This window comes from Heterocephalus glaber, unplaced genomic scaffold, assembly GCF_053883595.1.
Source record: "Heterocephalus glaber isolate CG9 unplaced genomic scaffold, H.glaber_assembly_v1.0 deba00001532, whole genome shotgun sequence".
NCBI classification, from domain to species: Eukaryota; Metazoa; Chordata; class Mammalia; order Rodentia; family Bathyergidae; genus Heterocephalus; species Heterocephalus glaber.
Window position 1 is genome coordinate 34,406,793 of NW_028258330.1, and position 24,620 is coordinate 34,431,412.

Consider the following 24,620-nt stretch of genomic DNA (forward strand, 5'->3'; position numbering starts at 1 on the left):
GAACATTATTTTCTAGGTAGCCAGTAGCCACTTCCTTTCAACTGGTGTTATTAGAATGAAATTTAATGTCCATCCCCACTAGAGAGGCCTACCTCTCAATGACATTTGCATTCTGGAATACCCTTTCCCAGGCACATTTTTCACTGTTGGAACAGCCTCACAAATAGGTATAGCATGGTATGATATGATATTACAGAGATGACACAGGGTCCTCCTGAGGGAAGGCACAGTTTGGGGGCCTTCATGGCTTGAGTGCCTTTTCAGATATTTCCATATGCAATAGCCCACAATCTAGGCTCAGGCAGCCACATATAGTGATTTTCTTCTCAATGCAGACATATATCACTTTCATAGCATTTAGGGAATGGAAATGCCTACAAGAGTGAAGGTCAAGGGCTCTCCCTGGCTAGCTCATTCACTATTCACTTCCCTCCTGCCAATTTAGTGTCACGTATATGCCTCATCTTCATTGCTTCTGCTTCCACAGAAATGAAACCAAGGCCTCAGCATATAATAGGAGGGCCAGGGGTTGTTTCCTGGTGGTCCTCTCTCTGTCCCATTATGGTACAAGACATCCTCTCCACACATTTTGCATCTCTACTTAAAAATAACATTTCCCTTTTCATACAATTTCTTTGCAGCAGAATCCAGTGTTGGGTTGTAGTTTAGCTTCCTAAAAATCTCATTATATTCATTTGAGTTAACATTTAATGTGAGACTGAGTGGAAACAGGATCCTTGCATGTTATCAGGAAGTTGTTGCTGCCACACCTGCCTAGTACAAGAAACCATAACCTGATGTCAGATCTAAAAATGGTAGAGGCCTTTAGTTGGGTGAGGTAGTATTATTACACTCCAGCTTTGTGCACTCCCTAGCCTGCCCAATCTTTTCCATCTCTTATTGGCTTTTGACCATGGGGATTCAAAAGGAATCCAAGTCGTGCCTGTGCCTGATGACCTGGGTAAAATTTAACTTTCTTTACCAAGGTTTCCCTCTGCCTATTCCTCCACCATACCTGTGTTTAGAACCAAAGCATGAAGGGTTAGTCCCAGTAGGATAGTGAACAGAAAGATTGTCCCTAGATCCAGGCAGATAAGCCCAAAAGAATGCCCCAAAAGAAACAAGACTGGCTCCAGTAGATAGTGGCAGGCAGCCATCCCATTAACCACTGACATGTTTTTGGGAATGGGAGCCTGGGTTCAAGACTGTGAGGCAGCTGTGACTGTTATTCCCATCTCAGGATCTTCTGGCTCAGAGATGGCAGCCTTGGGGTACTAAAGAGTATGATACTGGCTTGTTGAGATGAAATGAGGTGGCTTTGTAGAGACACTAAGCCATATGGTGGGCAAGTGGCTTTGTGTCTAGAAAGCTTTGCCTAGCCTGTATAGGTGTGGCCAGAGGCTGGTTATAAATTTGAACACCTTCAGCCCATTTGTACCTCTGCCTCTGTTCTCTTGCATTCTGTTTGGTTGCTCTTTAGTTTCCTATAAATATTACTTTTGAAAACTCTAAAAAAATAAAATAAAACATGGAGACTTGGTACACTACATATTCAATCTTGATTGTTTTTACTTCCTGTTTTTTTTTAACATCTCTTGACATTCCCAATCCCAAGGTCCAGATCCTCTTTCATTCTCCACAAAGTTCATCTCTATTTCCTGTCACCTATCTTTTATTATTCTCTTCAATTTATTTATAGTTTGTGTTACTCATATCAGAGAAACCATGTGATATTTAAGTTTGTGCGTCTGATTTACTGCACTTAAGACTATGGTTTGAAGGTGCACCCATTTTGAAAAGCATGACTGTTATTTATCCTTATGCATGGTTAATAATTACTCCAATGAGTGTAGATACCACATTTTCTTAGTACATTTATGTGTTGATTGGCATATAGGCAGTTTTCATATTTTAAATATTATGATTTGAGCTGCTGTAAATATGGGTATGCTTCATTCAATGTTTTACAATTCTTTTGGAAAGATACTTAGAGTATAACTGTTTCAAATGGAATTTATATTTTTATTTTTTTAAGAAATCTCCATACTGCTTTCTACCATTAATCTTTGATCAGAAATCAATAATAGTAGATTAAATTAAAGTTAAAAATTAGAAAATTTTCATAGCAACAATTAAAATGGAGGAGTGGGGGAAGGGAAAAATGTAAGAAGATACAAAATTTAAGAAAGAAAGAAGAATGAAAAGATGAGTCAAAATGTGACAAATTTGATTGAAGAATAAAGGAAAATAAGTAAAATTAGTCAAAAGTGACAGGAAAAAACATAAGAAAAAGAAAAACTAAGAAAAAAATTGTAAAACAAAGAGCAAAAGAAACCAAAAAGCAAAGCAAAGTAAAACAAACAAATAACAATAAACCCAAACAAAGAGAGATGTGTGTTAAAAAAAAAAATCCTCTGCTCTAAGATATTTGGGTGAATAGTTCTTATCCAGAAGCAGTTGTATTAGAATCCACTACAGTCTTAAACAATAAACTCTCTTTCAAAACAGCTCCAGATTAAATCTCTTGAAGATATGGCAGGTGGATTTTGACTGCAATGCTGGCCTGAGTTGAGGAAGGCATCGTTTCAGAGTGAAACATAACAGAGCATCACAGCTCATAATAACTGGAGGCTCATCTTCGGGGAGTGCTGCTGAACCATTGTTTATCCCTGGCCTGCCATCCCTCTCCAGGCTTTCCTTGTGTTTATGGAGGTAGATCTCTGTCTCAGGAGCCAGACTTGGCCTTCTAGACTTTTTCATGCTTTTCTCAGCATTTACTTCAGTTACTCTATGATCTCTAACTCTCATTTCTTCTCTTTCTTGATTCCTGAAGCTCTTTCTTTCTGTTATCTGGATTTTGATTTCCAAGTATCTCAATTCCAGGTCCTGGAGAGAATGATTTCCTGCTGGCTTTTACTCCACCATCTTTATCTCTCTGTGGTCTGCTGTACTTAGACAGGAGATCATAATAGTATTCCTGAATAAACTGGATATTCCTGTAATGCATTCTTTATTAAAAGTGACCACCCTATTATGAAGTTTCAGACTTCCATGAGTTGTTACAGATATCATAGATAGTAGGTTATTCTCCCCATTTATCTCAAAAATCATGAGCAGAAAGAGAGAGAGAGATTTACACATGTTCCACCTGTAGAGGAGGAAACACCAGGACTAAGGTATCGATCATCTAGTTTCAGTACCAGGGCTCTGCTTTCTCCAGAGGAGTCAAAGGATTGATTTCTCTCGTACAAGATTAACAAATTCCTTTATGCTAAGTAAGGCACAAACTCTATGCTTCAATTGCTTTAATTTATATATCAATTCTTGACCAATATATTATCTAGAAATTTTCATTTCTGTGACAATGAGAAAGAGAAAGATTTTGAAAAGACTGTAATAAGAAACTCACTAAATGATGTTTCTTCCTTAGGTAATGCTGTGGATCACATCAATTTCATGTTTGTATTTCACAGAGGGACTATGATCATGTGTCAATACGATGTAGCACATGGAACTTGAGTTGTTACATTGTAGGGAATGTAGTTGACCTATAGGCACTTTGCAGTTAGGAATTACAAAAAAAATCCCATGAATTCACAACTCAGTACTGACAAGTATATATGGATATTACAATATAACCCCAGACTCTATGGTAAACCTTTATTTTGGTGATACATGTATGTAGTAGAATGGAATCATGTGGTAGAGTGGAAAATGGGGTGAGTCTTAGAAAATAGATGTGGATATTATGTAGATTCTTTTTGAATAAATAAAAGGCCAATATCTTCTGAAACATTCATATTCCTTCATTTTTTTTACTATAATTAAGAAATCTTTAGAGGTTTGAATAGAAAGGAACAGTTTGTCTAATTATGAGTTCTGTGCATGGAAACTCCAAAGTCAGGTTATGGTGAATAATCAGCCCACTTCCTAAGGTCTCTAAACAGTTCATAAATGTGATGATGAGGATGAGGACAAGGATAACAACATTTACATTATAATCTGCTATGGACCCTCTCCTAAATCCCAGGCATGATTTATATGTTTTATATAGTTTGTTTCTTTTCTAATACACAAACTTTAACTTGATTTGACAGCAACATTGTTATTATTTTACAGAAAATCAGAGGTGACATTTTAGATAACTAGTACTAGGTTATTAAGTAGGAATGAAAGAAGCTATTTTTGAACTGAGATATCAGATTTCACATATAGGATGTTGACTGCTAATCTTGGCAGGTTGCTCCTTTCAAAGAAGAATGAAGCATTTTATTTCTCTGTCGTTTAAGGGGAGAAAGCTGGCTCTCTGTGCTCTTCCTGTAGGGCCTTCTAGAAGATCATAGAATGGATTACTGTGTATCCACTGCTGCATCCACTATAGGAATGATAGCAGTAGATTACAGGCACATTAAAAAAGAATGTAGACACATGACCATTCAGTACAGCTCTGATTCTCGGCCCCAAACCATAATATTCTTGCCACATTCTACATCTCTGTCATTGTTTTTATCAACCCATTCAACCTCAAAAAGATATCCAAAGTAAGGTTTACATTAAATCCCTATTAGGATAGCAAGGAAATATAAAAGTACACTTTAGGTACTCTTGTGTGAACACATTTGTGTCTCTTACTCAAAGGATTTGAGATGGCTTGGTATCAATAAAAAATGTAGTACAAATTATGATGCAAACAATGCCAATGCAATTTTCAATCAACCTTCCATGCACCATGGATTAGCTCTGGGGGTTTTAAACTTTTTGGAGGTGTTTCATTGTATTCTCATGCTAGGAGCCCAGTTAGGCCAAACAAAGCTGCAGGCTATGATTGGCTCAACAGCAGGGTCACTGGGCCATTTACATTTCCATGAACAATGTATAAAGTTCCTATTTCCCCCAAAGACTGACCAGAAAAATATTGTGTTAGCTATTCCTACAAGGACAAATATCTAGAATATATAAAGATTTTTTGTAAAGTAAAAGACACCTTAAAAATGGTCAATTGAAATGCATACACATCTCCCTGAAGACATACAATACATAAATATGTGAAAAAAGTTCAACACCACTGGCCATTAGTGTCGGGAGCAATGCTACAAAATTTTAGGGAAAAATCATTTGGTTAGCCTAGTTCTCCTGCCTACAGGCCAGCTATGGAATTCTGAGACAAAATTGCATTTTGGCCTCTGGCCACAACTGAGACCTCAATGATCCGGTGATGCTGTGATTCTCCAACATGAAGACATCCAGGGAGGAACAAAATCTTCATCTACTCAGTTCCTCCTTGTTCTTGGATTGTTACATCTTGTTTACATGGATGTACTGAACTCTCTGCAAATCATTTGTTACATTTGTTTCTCCTGATGTACTGAATAAAAGGTGCAGTAAGCTGGGGCCTAAACTTTGCTGCCTAGAGCAGAACTGATCAGACCCAAAGCTCAGCTTCTTCTCAAAGTCTCCTTTTTCTACCTTTCCTGTAATCCTGTAATTCACCTTGTGTTGCCATGGCTCATAGGAGACTAAGACTTACTGCAGAGGTTCTAGTAACATCCCCTTTCCCTGTTCCCTATATTTGGCACCCAACATGGATGTGAATTGGATCCATGAATGAACTCACCTTTGAGACAAACTCAGAGTAAAAGAGACAGCACACAGATCTCCCAGGATGATTTTCAGACTCAGATGAGGGACACTGGTGGTAAGTGTGTCCAGCTGGGGGTTACTTTCTATCTTTGCTAAGTTACAAATATGGGTCAGTTTCTGTCATCAGAGTAGCGTAACTCTGCCAAATTACTTAAGTTGCTGTTAAAGCAAGCTATGTATCCAGTACCTAAGGATGCTGTGATAGATTTGCTAAAAGACATACAAATGTACATCCCATCTTTTCCCCAGGAAGGGACAACTAACTTAATAGCATCGGAATGTGTAGGTACTGTTCTCTGTGAGGCCCGGTGAAGGGATGATCATCTCTCTGAAGGACCCTAGTTAGCAAGACAGACTCCATATTGCTGATTGACCCACCTGCCTGTCCTTTAGATGAGCTCAGAAGGAGGAAGCTTAGAAATCTCCTCCCCTTAGAAAGTCCCTTTAAGAATAACAATTAATCAACTATTGTTTTACAAATGTTCTAACAGCAGGCCATTCTGCTTCTGTACCTTTTGCTTGCTTTGCTATTTCTATCCCATAGTGAGGCCTAGAAACTGTTGGCCTCAAAGGTGTATAAACATGTTTGTCTCCCCCTAGTTGGGCCTCAAGTCCAATACTGGGCTCAGGTCCCTGCTGGTAATAAACTCCTCTGTGTATTTAATATTGGTCTCTGGTTGATTCTTTCTCACTGGGTCTAACATTCTTGGAGGTCCCAGACAGACAGCCAGCTGCTCTGGAGCTTATTATCTTGGAGCCATTGTTTCTTTTTAGGAGAGGCCAGGATTAGACATCAGTGGTGTTTGAGCCCTGTGGGCTCCAGTTTGCAGAAGGAGAGGTCACTCTGATGGTATTCTGGGGCTCTGGGTAGCCCAGTCCCAGTTGGCCCCTATCGTTGATCAACCTACCTGCAGGAGTTTATCGGGAAAGCCTCTAGAGGTAAGAATTGAATGATTCTTAGTGCACTGAGGGTAGATAGGAGGAAGCTGGATCCAGCACAGATTCCCCAATCTAGAGTCTCTTCCAAATGGCAAGCAAACTCACTGTATTGGAGTCATCAGAAGGGCGACTCCCTGGGTTGGGGTCTGTATCCATTCAGCCCCAGAGGTTTTACTTGGCCAAAGTTCATCTTTGTCTGTTTACTGTTGCCTGTCTGCTTGTTCTGTGTGCCTTTTTGCATTTTCACAGGCTAAAATTATGGGTTGCTCACAGTCCACAGAAAGAACTCCACTTGACTGTGTTTTGAATAACTTCAAAAAATTTATTCCACAAACAGAGAAGATAAATATGGCATAAAATTTTCTAAAGACAATTTACAAACCCTGTGTCAATTAAAATGGCCCAGTTTCAGAGTCAGTTGGCCCCTGGTGGGAATTTATTCTATGCGCATTGCTCACAAGGTTTGAAATGTGGTCACAGGAGTCAGGGCCCCACAGCATCTGGGTCAATTCCCATATATTGACATCTGGATCTATATGTTGAAAGATCCCCCTAAATATTTTATACAATGTACAGGTCCTGATCGACCTTTGATAACTCTGAATTGGAGAAGGAGAAATCAAAATCTACTAGAAAAGTGTCCCTCTCTGATGGTTGTGTCAACCAGTAAAGGTGCTCTCAAGTCTGACCCTGAGGACCATTTGCACCGACCTCCCCCTTATCACACGGGTGGAATTGGCACCCAGGGTAGGGGCCCTGAATCTCCCACTGGAGGCCCCCTGGTTTTGGATTCCTCCTCAGACAAGATCCGCTCACTTCGCCATACGATTGGGACAGGGCTATGGTCCATCAGCCCCATCTTCCTCCTCCCTTTTTCCTTTAAAACAGACATAACCCGGGGGAGGATTAATTTATGTCCCTTTCACAACTAGTAATCTTTACAATTGAAAACATCAAAATACCCCCTTCTCTGAAAACCTCAGGCATTAATCTCTTCTTGAGTCTGTTTTTCATACCCATCAGCCAACTTGGGATGATTGCCAGCAGCTTTTACAGATCCTGTTCACCACTGAGGAGCAGGACTACATTTATCAACAGACAGTCAAAGAGGCCTTGGGGCCAAATCCCGACATCACTCCCAGAGCCTTGAGGTATTTGGCCAGGGCTGAGGCTACAGTTCTGTCATGGTGCCCTGAATGGGACCTCAATGATGATGATGGTAGGAGAAGGCTGGGGACCTACAACCAGCACTTATTAGGGGGACTCCAGGCAGCTGCCAGAAAGCCCACTAATTTGAGTAAGATAAGTGAGGTTCACCAGGGAAAAATGGAGTCTCTATGTTTTTAGAGAGACTTTTGGAAACATATAGAGTTTTCACTCCTATTAACCCAGAGGCTCCCAGAAATGCAACAGCTTTAAATTTGGCCTTTGTTTCCCAGTTGGCCCCAGACATTAAAAAAAAATTACAGAAATTGGAAGGATTTGAGGGAAAGAATAGGACTAAACTCCTGAATGTAGCCCAGAAAGTTTATGATAACTGTGTTGTCTCCGAGGAAGTCCTAGCCAAGAAACTGGGAAAAATCACTATTGCTGCACTCCAGGCACAAAAAACAGTCCCTCCAGACAGAAGGAAGGGTAAGCCCCTCAGGGACTCATACCATCCCCACTTGGGGAAGAACCAATGTGCTAGATACAAGAGGATTGGACGTTAGAAAAATGAGTGTCCCTATGGGGAAAAAGGAGTCCCCCCCCAAGAAGGGCAAACTGGAGGTTTTGATGATACATTAGAAAGAGGACTAGGGGGGTTAGGGTTCTTATCTGTCAAGCCCCCAGGATCACAGGATAAAAGCCAAAGTAGAAGACAAAATTATAAATTTCCTTGTTGATACAGGAGCAGCACATTCAGTTCTGACCCAGCCACTAGGACCAATGACCAAAAGAAAAACTTTCATTCAGGGAACCACTGGGACTGCTACTACAGGCTTCCCTTAGATTACAGAAAGGACAGTGGACCTTGCGCACCACAGGGTGACACACTCATTCCTTGTGATCCCAGATTGCCCATACCCATTGCTGGGAAGGGACTTACTCAAAAAGTTAAGAGCTACAATATCCACTGAGGGCCAGCATGCTAGTCTTTCAATTGGTAACAAGCCTGCCAAAATTCTTGTTACTTGTCCCCTATCAGAGAAATATCTTGCTCCCCAATATCACACCTATAGACTCAAAAACCCGAGACTTTCAATTGATTCAGGAACTGACCACCTTGTGACCTAAAGTATGGACAGAGACTAACCCCCCAGGACTGGCTCCCCATCAACCCCCAGTGGTGGTCACTCTGCATGCCACCATGACTCCAATTACAGTAAAACAATATCCAATCAGACAAAAGGCCAAAAAAAATAAAATCTGGACTCACATTGAGAGGCTCCTTGCTGCTGAAATCCTCATGCCATGTAAGTCCCCCGGGAACACCTCTCTCCTTCCAGTCCGAAAACCAGGCACAGATGACTTCCAACCAGTCCAAGACTTGAGAGAAGTCAATAAGAGGGTGAAAACTATTTACCCCATGGTCCCAAATCCTTACATGTTTCTGAGCTTAATTCCCCCAGAGAGACAGATCTACACCATTCTGGATCTCAATTACTCCTTCTTCAGTATCCCACTGGCCAAGGTAAGCCAGCCCTTCTTTTCCTTTAAATGGGTGGACCCAGATGGTGGCTACTCTGGTCAATTGACTTGGACTAGATTACCACAGGGTTTTAAAAACTCCCCAACTCTCTTTGATAAAGCCCTGAACAGAGACTTTCCCTTGTTTCAAGCCACCCTCCCAGAGGTGACTCTACTACAGTATGTAGATAACCTGTTGATTGCATTGACATGTGTAAAAAGCTACCCAAGATCTTTTGAAGTTGATAGAACAGCTAGGTTACCAGGTCTCAGCCAAAAAGTCCCAATTATGTGTAACTCAGGCCTTATACTTAGGCTACCAGCTCACTAAAGAAAACAGACTGCTTTCTCCTCAGAGGATACAAGCTGTCCTACAAATCCCCCTGCCCACCACTAAGAGACAAGTGAAAAAATTTTTAGAGATGGTGGGATATCGTAGGCTGTGGATTCTGGGTTTTGCTGAGATTGCCAAACTGCTTTACTCAGCCATCCCCCCAAGGGGTGGGGGGCACTCCCCTAGTGTGGACAAAAAAGGAATAAGCCATATTTTTGGCTTTAAAAAATGCCTTAGTGTCAACACCAGCCCTGGCCCTAACTGATAGCACCAAGCCCTTTTGGTTGTTTGTGGCTGAACAAGGGGACATAGACAAAGGAGTGCTAGCCCAGGCATTAGGGCCTTGGAACAGACCTGTGGCCCACCTGTCTAAAAGACTTGATCCTGTGGCAAGTGGATGACCTACCTGTTTGAGGGCAGTTACAGCCACCACCCTCCTCGTCAAGGAAGCAGATAAGCTCAGCCTGGGGCAGGACCTGGTCATCACCACATCCCATGTAGTGCAGACATTGCTGAGATGAGCCCCAGAATGATGGCTCTCCAACACCCACCTGACTCAGTACAAGGCCCTGTTGCTGGATGTGCCATGCATCAAAGTCTCCCAAGAAATGGCCCTTAATCCAGCCATCTTACTCCTGGACTCTGACCCATGTGTGCCATGACTGGACACTCTAACAACTTCCACCAACAACCCCCCAGACAAGACTAACATTCCCTTACAACACCTGGCTGAGACCTTCTTCACCGATGGTAACAGTTTTGTGAAAGATGGAGTCAGATATGAAGGGGCAGCCATAATCAGTCCAGAAGGACAAGTACACTGGACACAGACTTTAAGCCAGGGGACATCGGCACAGAGGGCTAAACTAATAGCCTTAATTCAAGCCCTAAGGTTAGGTTGAGGCAAGGCTGTAAACATCTACACTGACAGCTGGTATGCATTTGCCACTGCCCATGTGCATGGTGACACCTATAGGCAGAGAGGGCTATTGACATCAGAAGGGAAAACTATCAAAAATAAAAAAAAAGTTTGGCCTCATTGGAGGCAATTTGGGAATCCAGGGCATTGGCCATTATTCATTACAAAAGCCACCAAAAAGGAGACAGTTTTGAGGCCCACGGTAACTGAGAGGCTGATGGTGTAGCCCGATAAGTGGCCAGAGAACCAGTGGGACCAGTAGACATTCTGCCCATCTGATCCTTTGGCTACCTGCCAGAAAGACCCACATATACCCCAAAAGAGAAAAAGAAAAAAAAAGAAGTGAGGGGGTACAAAAATGGACTCAGCCTGGTAAAAAGGGACAAACAAATTTGTCTCCCCTGACCCCTGGGGTGACAACTTGTTCATCAATTACATCACTTAACTCACTTGGGAAAATCAAAGTTAAAAAGACTAATGAGCTCTAAGTTTTCAATCCCAGGACTGACCTCTATGGTCCAGGACATCAGTTCCAGGTGTCAGGTGTGTCCACAGATAAACTCCAAGATGAGGCCAAGGAGTGAAGGTAATTGACTATGGGGAAGAGAGCTAGGGGAACATTGGGAACTTGATTTCACCAAAATAAAATCCAGCAATAGGTTCAAATATGTACTGGTATTGGTTAACACCTACTTGGGTTGGGTAAAAGCTTTCCCCACTGGTGAAAAATCAGCCGACGTAGTAACTAGGGTTTTGCTCCAGGAGATAGTTCCCTGATTTGACATCTCTCATTACCTGGGGTCTGACAATGGGCCTGCCTTCACAGCACAGATATCCAAATTTTTGGTGAAAGTACTACATATTGATTAAAAGTTACACTGTGCCTATTGCCCACAAAGTTCAGGACAAGTAAAAAAGATAAATAAAACCCTAACAAAAACCCCTGACTAAATATGTTCTAAAAACTGGCAGTAGGTGGCCTGATCTGCTTCCTCTACCCTTGTTTAGAGTTAGATGTACCCCATATGTTCACAAGTTTACCCCTTTTGAAATCTTGTATGGGAGGCCACCGCCACTCCTCCCTAAGTTAAACCTTAAACAGATAACAGAAAATTCTTGTGTTTCCTTAGTTCAGTCTCTTCAAGCCTTACAGTTCTTCAGAGTGAAATCCAGTCTACATTACAACAGGCTCAAAAATTTTGGTAACCCCTTCCATGGTCAAAATAGCCAGGGTCACAGCTTGGATTCATCATACTCATGTCAAATCAACACCAACAGAGAGCTCAGAGCCAGCATGACAGAAGATTCTAAGCACCCCAGAAGGCTTAAAGTTAAAATTTAAAAATAGGACTAGTACTCTTGGTATATATTCTCTATCAATTATGTCAGCTCCAGGGAACAAATAACTTATTTCTTCCCCATTCAAAAACCTGGGAACTAAGACTGACTTCTGGTAAATAAATTCCTGGCAAAAATAAAAGAACCTGAACAATCTGAGGTTACATTTACCACTAGCTTATGTCATATGGTTGAGGATGCCTGGTATAATGGGAACTGGGGCTATACAAAATCTGGGTGCTATACTCTCACTAAATGGGGACTCCATACTATCCAATACTATATATGTCCAAAAAATAAAGATTCAAATTTTGATGGTAACAGCAATGACTATCATTGTGCCCAGTGGGGATGTAAACCTATAGCTCCTTAGTCCATTCAAGTTACAAATCCCTGGTTAAAAATGTCTCCCACCTTACATCACAATAAACCCTGTGATACTGACATATGCTACCAGATTATAAATACTCTGACTAAATATGTTAGACAGAGGCTTGATACAGTTAAACTGATTGTGTTGAGAGAAAATTATAAGATTTTAAAAGGTGTTTTTCAAAAAATCTGAAGAGTAAGTACAGGAATCAAAGATTTGATTAAGTTACAAGAAACAGTGGAAAATGAAGGACTCTAGTTAGCAAGACAGACTCCATATTGCTGCTTGACACACCTGCCTGTTCTTTAGATGAACTCAAAAGGAGGAAGCTTAGAAATCTCATCCCCTTAAATGTCCCTTTAAAAATAACAATTAATCAACTATTGTTTTACAAATGTTCTAAGGGCAGGCCGTTCTGTTTCTGTACCTTTTGCTTGCTTTGCTAGTTCTATCCCATAGTGAGGCCTAGAAACTGTTGGCCTCAAAAGTGTATAAACATGTTTGTCCCCGCCCAGTCTGGGCTCGAGTCTGATGCTCAGCTCAGGTCCCTGCTGGTAATAAACTTCTGTGTGGATTTAATATCGGTCTCTGGTTGGTTCTTTCTTGCTGGGTCTAACACTGTCCCCCCAAACAGTCCCCACTTGAGCCTTAGCCCACTTTGATTTCAAATTCTCTCAGGCATTTCAGGAAACCTAGGCTATGCCTCCCCCCACCTGCCCTTCTGTCCAGGCTTGCCCTTGTTTGGCTTCTTCTCTGGTTTGCTTTCATCTCACTTTGGCTTCTGCTCCACCACCACAGAATGCTGAGGAAGACCCGAATTCTCCAGCCCCTCAGCCATCTCAAAAAGGTCTAGCTGCCCCTCTTGTGAAGTCTGCTTCTGGGGTCACTCCCTATCGCCATACCCTGCAAAAGGCTGTGACATCAGGCAAGGCAGTGGGAGACGCTTTGTGCTTTCCTATCTCAATTTTGCCTGATCCTGACAACTCAGAGGTGGACATGTATGTTCATGCTTCATTTGATTTTAACATCCTAAAAGACTTCAGGCAGAGCATGCTAACTAATGGTGCCCAAAGCCCCTATACAGTGGGTTTGTTGGGCAACGTACTTCAGACTTATCCTCTGGTTCCACATAATATTTTTCACCTTATGAAAATATGCCTGTCCCCCACCAGTATCTCCCCATGGAGGTTGAACTGTGTTTTTTAATCAGGGAACAGGCTCATAAAAATGCTCAGGGAGATGTTCAGTTGAGAGAAGTTACTACTAATATGTAATCGAGAACAGGTGACTTTTCAAATTTAAGCAGGCAGGCCTGTTGCCAAGTGTTACTCTTTTACCAGCTAGAGGACCTGCTGCAGAGGGCTTGGGCTTCTGTGACAGTTGATGATGCACCTATGCTATTTTACACAAATCATGCAAGGGCCATTGGAAACTTACACAGAATTTGTAGTGAGATTACAACAAACTATTAGGAGACAGATTTCTAATCCCCAGGCAGCAGACATCCTGATTTTACAGCTAGCCTTTGAAAATGCTAATATGGATTGCAAAAAATAAATCCTGTTCACTCCCCTAAAGATCTTGGAGCATATATTAAGGGATGCAAAAATATTTGGTCTCCTGTATACAATTTGGCTCTGATGGCTCAAGCCATCTCCCAACATTTATGAGGTACACACAGTGATTTAAAGTGTTTTAATTGTGGAAAATCAGAGCATCTCAGAAAAAACTGCAAAATGAAAGTGGCTTTATAAGCTGACCCAGAGCCACTAGGCCAGGCATCCAAAGAAAATAGGTTACTGCCTGGCCCTTGCCTTTGCTGTCGAAAAGTCATTCACTGGGCTAAAGCTTGCCACTCTAAATATGAAAAGGATGGCACATTGCTGCTAGGAAAATGGAAATTGGGCCCAGGAAACTATAGGAGGTCAAGGCCAGGGGGCTCCAGTCTCCCAGAGTCAGTGGTACCTGGTTCAGACCTGTGCACAAGTACAAAAATCAGATGGCATGGGTGTCAAGAGGGACATTTCTTCCCTCATCAGGGGAACACTGGGTAGCTCAGGAAGAGATCTTTCTGCTGCTCAGAGAGTTCACCTGTTGGGAGGTGAGACTCTGATATCTGTCCCCACAGGACTTCATGGACCCCCACCCTCCAGAAGTATTGGTTTAATACTTGGAAAATTCTAACTTTGAAAGGCATTACTGTTATTCCAACTATTGTTTATTCTGATTATACCTCTGAATTATGTGTTCCTGTTAGCTCCACAGGACTTTGGGTAATAGAACAAGGAGATTATACTGCACAATCATTGCTTTTACCTAAACCAAAATTAAATAATGTTAGCTTTAAAAATTTCCTGAGAGGATCCTTAGTTAGAAATTACTGAAGAGATTTATTTCACTGAAGAGATTTCCAAAAAGCAACCCATGTGCAAAATTTAAATTGAATGGCAAATTCTTTACAGGATTGATAGACACAGGCACAGATTTGTCCATGATTGGCACATGCTTTTGGCCATCATCTTGGGGCAAAAAACCAACTAAAACATCTCTGGTAGGCCTTGGTGCCCCTCAACAAGTTTTGCAAAGCTCCATTCCCCTGCCTCATGAAGGGCCTGATGGTCAGTTGAGACATATTTATCCTTATATAGCTCCCATACCTGTAAATTTATGGGACTGAGATTTATTGGATGAATGGAGAGTCATAGTGATGACTTTGCCCCCTGAAATCTCACTGGGTCAACACATGATGTCTAAAATGGGATATGAACCAGAAATAGGATTAGGCAAGCAACTTCAGGGTGGAATACAGTCTATAGAACAGCAACAGAAAAATAATCACCTTAGAATTGGATATGGTAAAAAAATTTTAATTAGGGCTATTGAAGAAGTTTCTCTGTCCAAGGCAGCTTTACCTTTACAAAAGGAGTTATAATGAATAGAAGAATATATAACTGACAGGTTTTTCTTATGAATTCTAACTACCTAGTTCATTTTTTTGTGCTTAACACCCCTCATTTGCCTATAGGTTTAATAGGACAATGGTATGAGAAACAGGTCTTTCCCATGGAATGGTGGCTTTTGTCTAACCAGTTAGTGAAATCTCTAGAATTGTATCTAGAGCAAATTGCAAAACTAGTTTTCTTGAGACATAATCAAACTGGACAGTTATTTGGTGCTGACCTTCATTTCATCATTATCCCAATTGATAAGGATCAAATGCAGATGCTACTACAAACTGCTTGATATTGGCAAGTAGCCTTTGCAGATTTCCTTGGACAGATAATCATTACCCTAGTGATCCTATATTTCAGCTTTTTTCATGACATGAGTTTATTTTCCTCAAGATTACTCAATTTCAGCCATTGCAAGGTGCTTCAATCTATTTCACTGATGGCTCCTCTCAGTGCCAAGCAGCAATTTGGAGCTCTTCCTTTCGTTATGTGTTGCCTATACCTGGTCTTTCTCCTCAGAGGTCAGAGTTGCTAGCAATTTTATTTGTGATTGAAAATTTCCCTTCCCAACCTCTTAATATTTTAAGTGATTCTTCTTATGCAGTTTGGTTGACTCAAAGACTGGAAGGAGCTATGGCCTGCTCTACCTTAGAACCTAAATTATTAAACCTGATTTTAAGATTACAAAAGGCTATGTGTCAAAAAATTGCTCCTGCCTTAATAACTTTGGGGAGAGATTTTGCCTGTGTCCCGACAGATAAGGATGAAACCTTGTGACTGCCCTGCTGGAATGTGTGATCATGGATCATGCTGCTGGAACCACCAATATCTCAGAGACCAGGGATAGCACCCCCACTGAGAGCAGTGAGCCAGCTGCAACTGAGTAACCCACCTCACCAGCAATGACCAACAAATCCACACCAGGGTCCAGGATTGAGATGATGTCCCCAGAGGAAGAATAAATATAGATTTTTTAAAAGGGGAGGCACAACTTGAAAATGTTCTTTTTACATTTATGGGTATAAAACTGCTTGCATTCCTTCTGATTCTAATATCAAGAGATCTCTGTTCATTGACTACAAAAGTATTTGGCCAGACTTATATACAATTATAAACCTAAAAATCATAAAAAGGATATTGTAATTCAATTTGGCCAAATATATTTGAGTGCACTCTAATTTTATAAATTCTTATATGTCTGTCTGTTGTCTGTCTGTTTGTACAGTTGAGCTCAAATTTTTTTGCCTCTCTCTTTTCCTTTTCACCTTTTGAAAAAAAAGTTTTCCTTAAAAGATATTCACCTATTATTGGATTGGCTTACAGATAAATATTATTAAATTAAAGGCATGCCTTTCTTCCCCCAGGTTGCTAACTGATCAAAGCGCCATTGAGATATATTTGTCAAAGTACATAGAGACCATGAGTACTCCCTTTGGTGAATAAAGAAGCAGTTGCCTAGAAAATAACTATTCTGGTCTTAATTCACTAAAGGAACCCCCTAGTAATGTTCATAATCTTATGGGAGACACACTGCAATAAATATTATCTTGCTATGTTATTATAAATTGATTACATTGATTATCATTGAAGTTTTAGTTCTAAATATGTTATTATAAAATGTTTATATTGGTTAAGTTCTAAAAATGCTATTGTGATATGTCTATATTGGTCATCTTCAAAAGATTAATTTCTGTGGCATAAACAAAAGAGTTATTAGAAAGATGCTTTTGGTACCAAACTACATTGAAGAACATAAGGTTTTATATAACTGTGATATTTATTACTGCTCCTTTTCTGGTGTACAAAATGTATTCATGGCCTTTAATTGTATGGGTTTTTCAACATATTGTTTGTGGTAATAACCTTTTGATTCAGATATTTGCCTTTCTCTTACTCTCCAGCTACCTATGATGATAAGCACACTTGTAGGCTGATTTATTTTCCTTAGATGATGTCCTATAAATAGATAGCTACTTAGGGATTGAACCACAAGATCAACCATAATTGGCAGTAATAACAGTCGTTTAACTATATTTTTATTCCAAAATGCTTAATATCCGGGTAAAATTATAACAGTTGATTTCACTACTCCTCTTGCAATGCTAATGTTATGGATCTTCTCTTCTGGGTGTTCAACAACCAAAGTTTAGAGACCAAAACTAAAGAGGTATCTGGGCTAAGAAGGCAGCCAATATTTTGGTCCTGGCCTTCCAAGGTCAATGACAATAGCAAAAATATTGAGGTCATGAGGGAACCATCTCCAAGATCCTGCATTTTTGGTGAGTCACCCAACCTCCTGAGCAGGGAGGTTGCTGAACACCAAAACAGTAAAGATCCAACAAAAAGTGTGCCAAAGGAATGTCACCTGGAGGAAAATACTTCCCATGCTTTCGCAGAAGGCAACAAGGTCAAGCAAGGCAGTGACATATCCTGATGGCTGACACTGACAGAGGAGCTAAGAGGCTCTATGTATGGTTCTAAGACAGTGCCTGAGGAGATTCAATTGATCTTGTTAGATAGCAAGAGGTTAATTTTATTTAACATAGGTCTCACTGTAATTTGGTCTTAAATATCCAGTAGAAAAGTAAAACAGATGATAATATTTATTTGAGTTCCACAAAAGTTTTAAGTATTTTAGCCAACATTGCTTTAAAAAATTATTAAATTTTTAATCCTTTTACAGCCCCAATTAAGAGAAAGTATGCTTGTTTTAGACAGCTGAGCCAGTCAAACACACTATAGATCCTCACAATACACAGGGACAAGCCATTGTTGAGTGTGCTTGCTTTTCCTAAAAACACCTTCATATAAAACAAAAAGAAAGGGAGATATGTCAGGAGCAATGCTACATTATTTTAGGGAAAAATCATTTGGTTAGCCTACTTCTCCTGCCTAAAGCCCAACTATGGGATTCTGAGACATAATTCCATTTTGGCCTCCAGTCACAACTGAGATCTCAATGATCTGGTGATGCTGTGATTCTCCAGGACAAGATTACACCAGCTGAGACATCCTGGGAGCAACAAAATCTTCATCTACTCAGTTCCTCTTTGTTCTTGGATAGTTACATCTTGTTTATGCAGATGTACTGAACTCTCTGCAAGTCATTTGTTACATTTGTATCTCCAGATGTACTGAATAAAAGGTGTGGTAAGCTGGGGGATTTTGTCTTTGCTCCCCAGAGCAGCATTGATCAAATCCAAAGCTCAGTTTCTTCTCAAAGTCTCATTCTTCTACCTTTCCTGTAATTCATCTTGTGCTGCCCTGGATTGCAGGAGACTAGGACTTAATGCAGAGGTTCTAGTAATGTTCCCTTTCCCTTTTCCCTACACATTAGAGAGATGCAAATTAAAACAACACTGAGGTTTTGTCTTACTCCGGAAAGAAGTAAGAAACATGAAGAAATCAAGTAAAACCATTACTGTAATCTCTATAGTGATTCCTCGACACACTAAAAATTCTACTTGACCTAGCAATATCTCTAATGAGTAATTCCTAAAAGAAACAAATACATCATAATATAATGATACATGTGTATTCATATTTATAACAGCACAACTCATATTTGCTAAGCTCTTGGAACAGTGTATACAGCCTAACAATGTGTGTATGAAAAAATGCTATATATATTTATATCTTAAATGTATAAATATTATATATATACATTAAAATATTATTCAGCCATGAATATGAGTGAAATCATGTCCTTTGTAAAAAATGGATAGACGTTCAGATTATAATGCTAACTGAAATAAGTCATACACTAAAATTTAAACATTAGGTAATTTCTTTTATTAAAGAAACAAAATATAAATGTGATAGTTAATTGTGGTATCAACTTGAATAAGAAATGTCCAGCATATTGGTGTAGCACATTTCTGGGTATCTGGGTGATTGGTTTACTGAAGACAGAAGACCCACCGGGGTGTGGGTGCTGCCAATCACTAGGCTTGTAGACTGGATGAAATAAAAAAGGAAAGAAGAGAAAAGTCTTGTTTTTCTTTTTCTTCTTCTTTTTTTTTCCTTTTTTTTTTTTTTTTTTTTTTGCAGGAGCTCCAGTCTTCACTGTTGCCTTTAAAGATCCATCTCCAGGCTTCCATCACAGACTCTTCAAACTTCCAGGGAAGACTTATTTGGCATCCTAATACTGACTCTCACAGGACTCTGAAGTGAGCTCCAGGACTTTGACTTTTGACTGGCTCCTCCACTTTGTAGCACCCATATGGCCATTTTGCATTCTTTCATATCTGACTCCACAGGTGGCCATTGTAAATCAAACTTCCTCTTAGTAAACTCTGATACAAGAAATAAGGGGGATCTTCATAGTAAGGCATCTTACTATGTTCCACCTTTTGAACGTCTATAAATTTTATATTTCTTCATTACTCAAATTATCCCATTATTCTCATCCTCCTTATTGCAAATCCATAGGATATAGTTCTAAACTACTCATCAAAATATGAAATGCTTACCTTTCTATTTCTGCACTAGGTATAATTTATTGTATATTTCACCACTGTTTATCACAGTTCTAGTTCCGAGGAGAATATTGTACAACTCTACCCACTTTTTGGGTGTTGATACCCATGATTTCTCTCATGATAAGCCTCGATGTCCCTTCCATGGGATGTTGTATTTGAACAAGTGGTTGGGTAATTTGTGTTAATAACTTAAATTGATTGAGGTATGCCCAGAGAAATATTAAAACATTATTTCTGGGTGTATCTGTGTATTACTCAGCTTTCCAATTACTTGGTCACAATACCTGATAGCCATGACTTTAAAAAAAAGTTGAATTTGGCTCATGGTTTTATGTATTTCAGTTTATAATCTGATTTCAAGTTTCAAAGAGCATGCCAGAGAAAAGTTCCTCAGTTCATGTTGTCTGGGAAGCACAGCAGAGGAATTTCAGACAGGAAGGGGCCAAGGCTCATATACAGTACCCAAGTTCATGCCTCCATGACTCATCCAGACACATGTGCAAGGGATTCTACTCATCTCTTGGGCTAACCACTCAAGTTTATACAGCACAATTAATGGTCATAATCTTGGATAGTGTTTCATAAAAGACTGGCGTGTGAGTCACTGAACTGAATGAGAATGACCCATTCTGAAAAAGGACATAAATCATCCAGTAGCCTTGTTATCTGTTTTGAAATAAGCAAATAAAGTAGGAAACACACACTCTCTCATTTTGGCTCTTCCTTTTGAAACCTGCTGCTGTCCTTGTATAACAAACTGTACTTTCTTCATTTTTGCACACTAGTGTAGAGAACAGGCAAATGGGGACATTACTAGAACCTCTGCAGTGAGTCCTAGTCTCCTGTGGGCCATGTCAGCACAAGGTGAATTAACTTATTATACAGGAAAAGTAGAAAAAATGAGACTTTGAGAAGAAGCTGAGCTTTGGGCCTAATCAGTGCTCCTTTGGGCAGCAAAGATGAAAGCCCTCAAGCTTGCCACACCTTTATTCAGTACATAGGGAGAAACAAATGTAAGAAATGACTCAGGGCAAAGAGTTCAGTACTTGGTGAGAAACAAATGTAACAGGTGACTGGAGAGTGGCAGAATTCCTAGATCAATGAGGAACTATGCAGATGAAGATTTTGTTCCTCCAAGGATGTCTTCAGCTGCTGTAATCTTGTCCTGGAGCATCACAGCATCACCAGATCATTGAGGTCTCAGTTGTGATTGGAGGCCAAAATGGAGTTATGTCTCAAAATGCCACAGCTGGCCTGTAGGCAGGAGAACAAGGCCTAATCAAATGATTTTCCCCAAAATTATGTCACATTGCTCCCAACATACTAAGACTGGCAGTAACAGCCCACTGGGAGCTCAGTCTATGTTAGTCTTGAACCAGATTATCCACCATTGGCCTTCCAGCCTCTGAATTATTCAGCTTTTGAGCTGGATTCCATGATTCTTTTCTCTGGCTCTCCAGCTTGCAGCCATTGCACAAATACTCAGCCTCTGTGATCATATGAATGAACTCTGTCTGTCTGTCTGTGTCTCTCCATCTATTCTGTTCATTTCTCTGGAGAAATCTGATTAATATAAATGGTATGCTGTAGGTGATAGAATATAGGGAGACATGACATGCCCAATGAGTAGGAAGAAGCTATAAGAGGCATTTTGGTATACTGGAACTAGACCTCCTCCTGCCTTCCTCTCCATTGAGACAATGGGCACTTTTCACACAGGAGCTGTTTTCTTTAGCCATTATCTCATAATGATAACACACAATTAACAAAACACAGATAGATCAGACCCACAACTCTGAAGCCTACTTATAGTGTGATAGAATATTTTGACTGTTCCCAAGACAAATAAAATATGTCAAACATGAAGGATATGTCAGAAGAATATGTGTAAAGGAGTCATTACACATTTTATATATGTATTAAAATATCACATTGTATGGCAGCTAGATATCCATTAAACAAAAAGTAGACCTAATGAAAGAGAGATTGTGTGCATATGTTTGTCACTGCTGCAAAAAATTGTCAGAAACTAAGTGCATTAAAACAAAAACCATTTATTTTCTTTCTATTCTATAGATTAGAATTCCAGGGATAGAAGTCTGGCTTCTTTGCTCAGAATCTCATCTGGGCTAAGTCAAACCACTGATCAAGCCATGTTCTCATCTGGAGCTCAGGAATCTCTAGGCTCATTTAGGGTTGTGGTAGAATTCACCTGATTGTATTTTTAAGACTGAGATCTAGTTATCCTTCTCAACAAGGGTCACTCTCAGCACTAGAAATTCTCCACAATTTCCACAATTTCTCTCAACAGTACAGCTTACTACCTCTAGGATAGCAGAGATATCATAGTCTTCAGGAACCCTTTTCTAGACATTGTTTAGACTGTTCCTGACTCTTGTCCTCTAAATGTCCCATATGTCCTGCCTGCAAATTTTTTTCTACATTTGTAACCTTTACATACCTTTTCTTTTTCCCATCATGGCATATTCTCACATTGCACCACCCTGAGCTATTTGACCAGCATTTGCCATGAACATCTCATACCACTTGTCCTATTAAAATCATGTATATATTTATTCATTTATCAAAAATCTATTAAAGACCTGCTATGTTCCAGCCACAAGGTCCTTATGGGTTTCCATTCAGTTATGGAATGAATAATTTGAGATTCTAACCCTCAATGGACCCAACTGTGCTGACCACCTAACCATTCTCAGCCCTGTTCCTACAAATGAATAATGAGATTCATAATCATAAAGACCACAAAAATTGAATTTTATAAAAACTGAAAGAGAATTGTTGTAAGTTGCCAATTTGGGGGAAATATTCATAAAAATATCTGTATATATGTCTTTGAATTATGAAAGATTTATACATAAATGACTAGATTATAGCTCTTTAATCTTGGGCTATATATATGAAGTTTTAACTTCTATTGGCAAAAAAGTCATGAAGCCAAGAACTATACTACTTATGGTTTTATATTAAGGCATTCCAATGTGTACCCTTGTTGAGGAGAAGAATAGTCAGTTTTTTGGAAATACTGTAGGTGGAACTGTGTCCCCAACACAAATGTGAGATTTGGAGAGCTAAGGGACCTAGTTAAGACAGGTTTCTCAGTGTCAAACTTCAACAAAACTTTAGTTCAGGGCTGAAATTAGGTATCAGAGCATTAGATCTCTGGAAGATGGAGGAATTCATGGGGAAGATATAATAAAGATTTATTCACCTGGCATTTATCCTGGTGTCTTGGGAACAAAGAATCAGTAAGAAAAAATTTCAATGTAGAACAACATTCCCACAGGGAATAAAAAGAGGGAAATAACCCCTTAATATCCCTAATGAGCAAACAGGTAAAGCTGTAAATATCTTTGCCTTTTTTCCTTCAAAATAACTTACTATCTGGTAGATTGTATGATTGTATCTTTACCTACCCTTATTTGCTCTCATTTGCTTGTATTATTACTTCCTCAATAGATGTCAGGAACATTTGGGTTGTTTGGTTTTCTTTTAGCCCTGATCAGTCATTGCCTAGACAGTGTCCAGAACATGATCATCATTAAATTATATTACTCAATTGCATGAAAGAAATTCCAATTTTTCAATATGAATCTTCTTGGAGAATGGTTTAGAGGAGAACAGGAATTCCAGTCAGTGATGGCAAAGGGGATCCACTGAAGGGGAACATATTCAGGGGACTTGAGTGTAAAATATAAATTGTACCATTTCTGTAAGGTTAGTAATGCATAATGTGCTACGTTAATTTTCTCTGGAAACAGAGAATGACACAAAAATTTCAGAATTTCTTCTTCTGGGAATTTCAGAGAACCCAAGCTTGCAACCCTTCCTTTTTTTTTTTTTCCTTTTGGCATTTTTCTCTTCATGTACCTGGTCACTGTGATTGGGAACCTGCTCATCATCCTAGCCACAATCTCAGACTCTCATCTGCACACACCCATGTACTTCTTTCTCTCCAATGTGTCTTTTGTCAACATCTGTTTCACATCTACCACAATCCCAAATATGCTGGTGAATATTCAGACACACAACAAGGGCATAACCTATAATGGCTCCATCATACAGGTGTACTTTTTCATACTCTTTGGAGTTTGGGACAACTTTCTCCTGACTGTGATGGCCTATGACTGCTCTGTGGCCCTCTGTCACCCCCTGCATTACACAGTCATCATGAATCACAAGCTCTGTGGATTGCTGGTTTTTGTGTCCTGGATCACAAGTGCCCTGAACCCCTGGTTACAAAGCTTAATGGTTCTGTCGCTGTCCTTCTGCACAGAACTGAAAATCCCACATTTTTTCTGTGAAATTAATCAGGTGGTCCTACTTGCCTGCTCTGACATCTTTTCTAATGACATGATAATGGTTTTACCAGCAGGGGTGCTGTTCTGTGGACCTCTAGCTGGTATCCTTTACTCTTACTCCAAGACAGTTTCTTCCATATGTGCAATCTCATCAGCTCAGGGGAAGTACAAAGCATTTTCTACCTGTGCATCTCACCTATATGTTGTCTGCTTTTTTTTATTGTACATGCCTAGGAGTGTACTTTAGTTCATCTGTGACACAAAAGTCACACTCCAGTACAACAGCCTTGGTGATATGCCACATGGTCACTCCTATGCTGAATCAGTTCATCTACATTTGAGGAATAAGGACCTAATGGGAGCTCTGAGAAAACTCTTTAGAGGGAAGCCATAAAAGAGCCATTTCACGAAATTCCTGTGGTTCTGATACTTTAAGCCTCAGATCCATACATTTTCAACAGATCATGAAGTATAATCACTCTTCTCATTTATGCCTTGGAGTTTCAATTTATTTGCATCAGTTGCTTTATGGAATTTCAGCAAACTCATCACTAAGATTTCCACTCTCTCTGATATCCAGTATTGTTTCCCTTTCTCATTTCTATTCCCATTGTTTTTCCCAAGCTTGGATCACAAACCCTTTGGAGATTCCCTTT

General features: G+C 39.8%; 1 pseudogene; it reads left to right on the top strand.

Moving 5' to 3' along the window:
• Window positions 1-8,929: 8,929 nt before the first annotated feature.
• LOC101698623 (olfactory receptor 7A40-like) lies at window positions 8,930-24,358 on the top strand (annotated as a pseudogene).
• The last annotated feature ends 262 nt before the right edge of the window (window positions 24,359-24,620 follow it).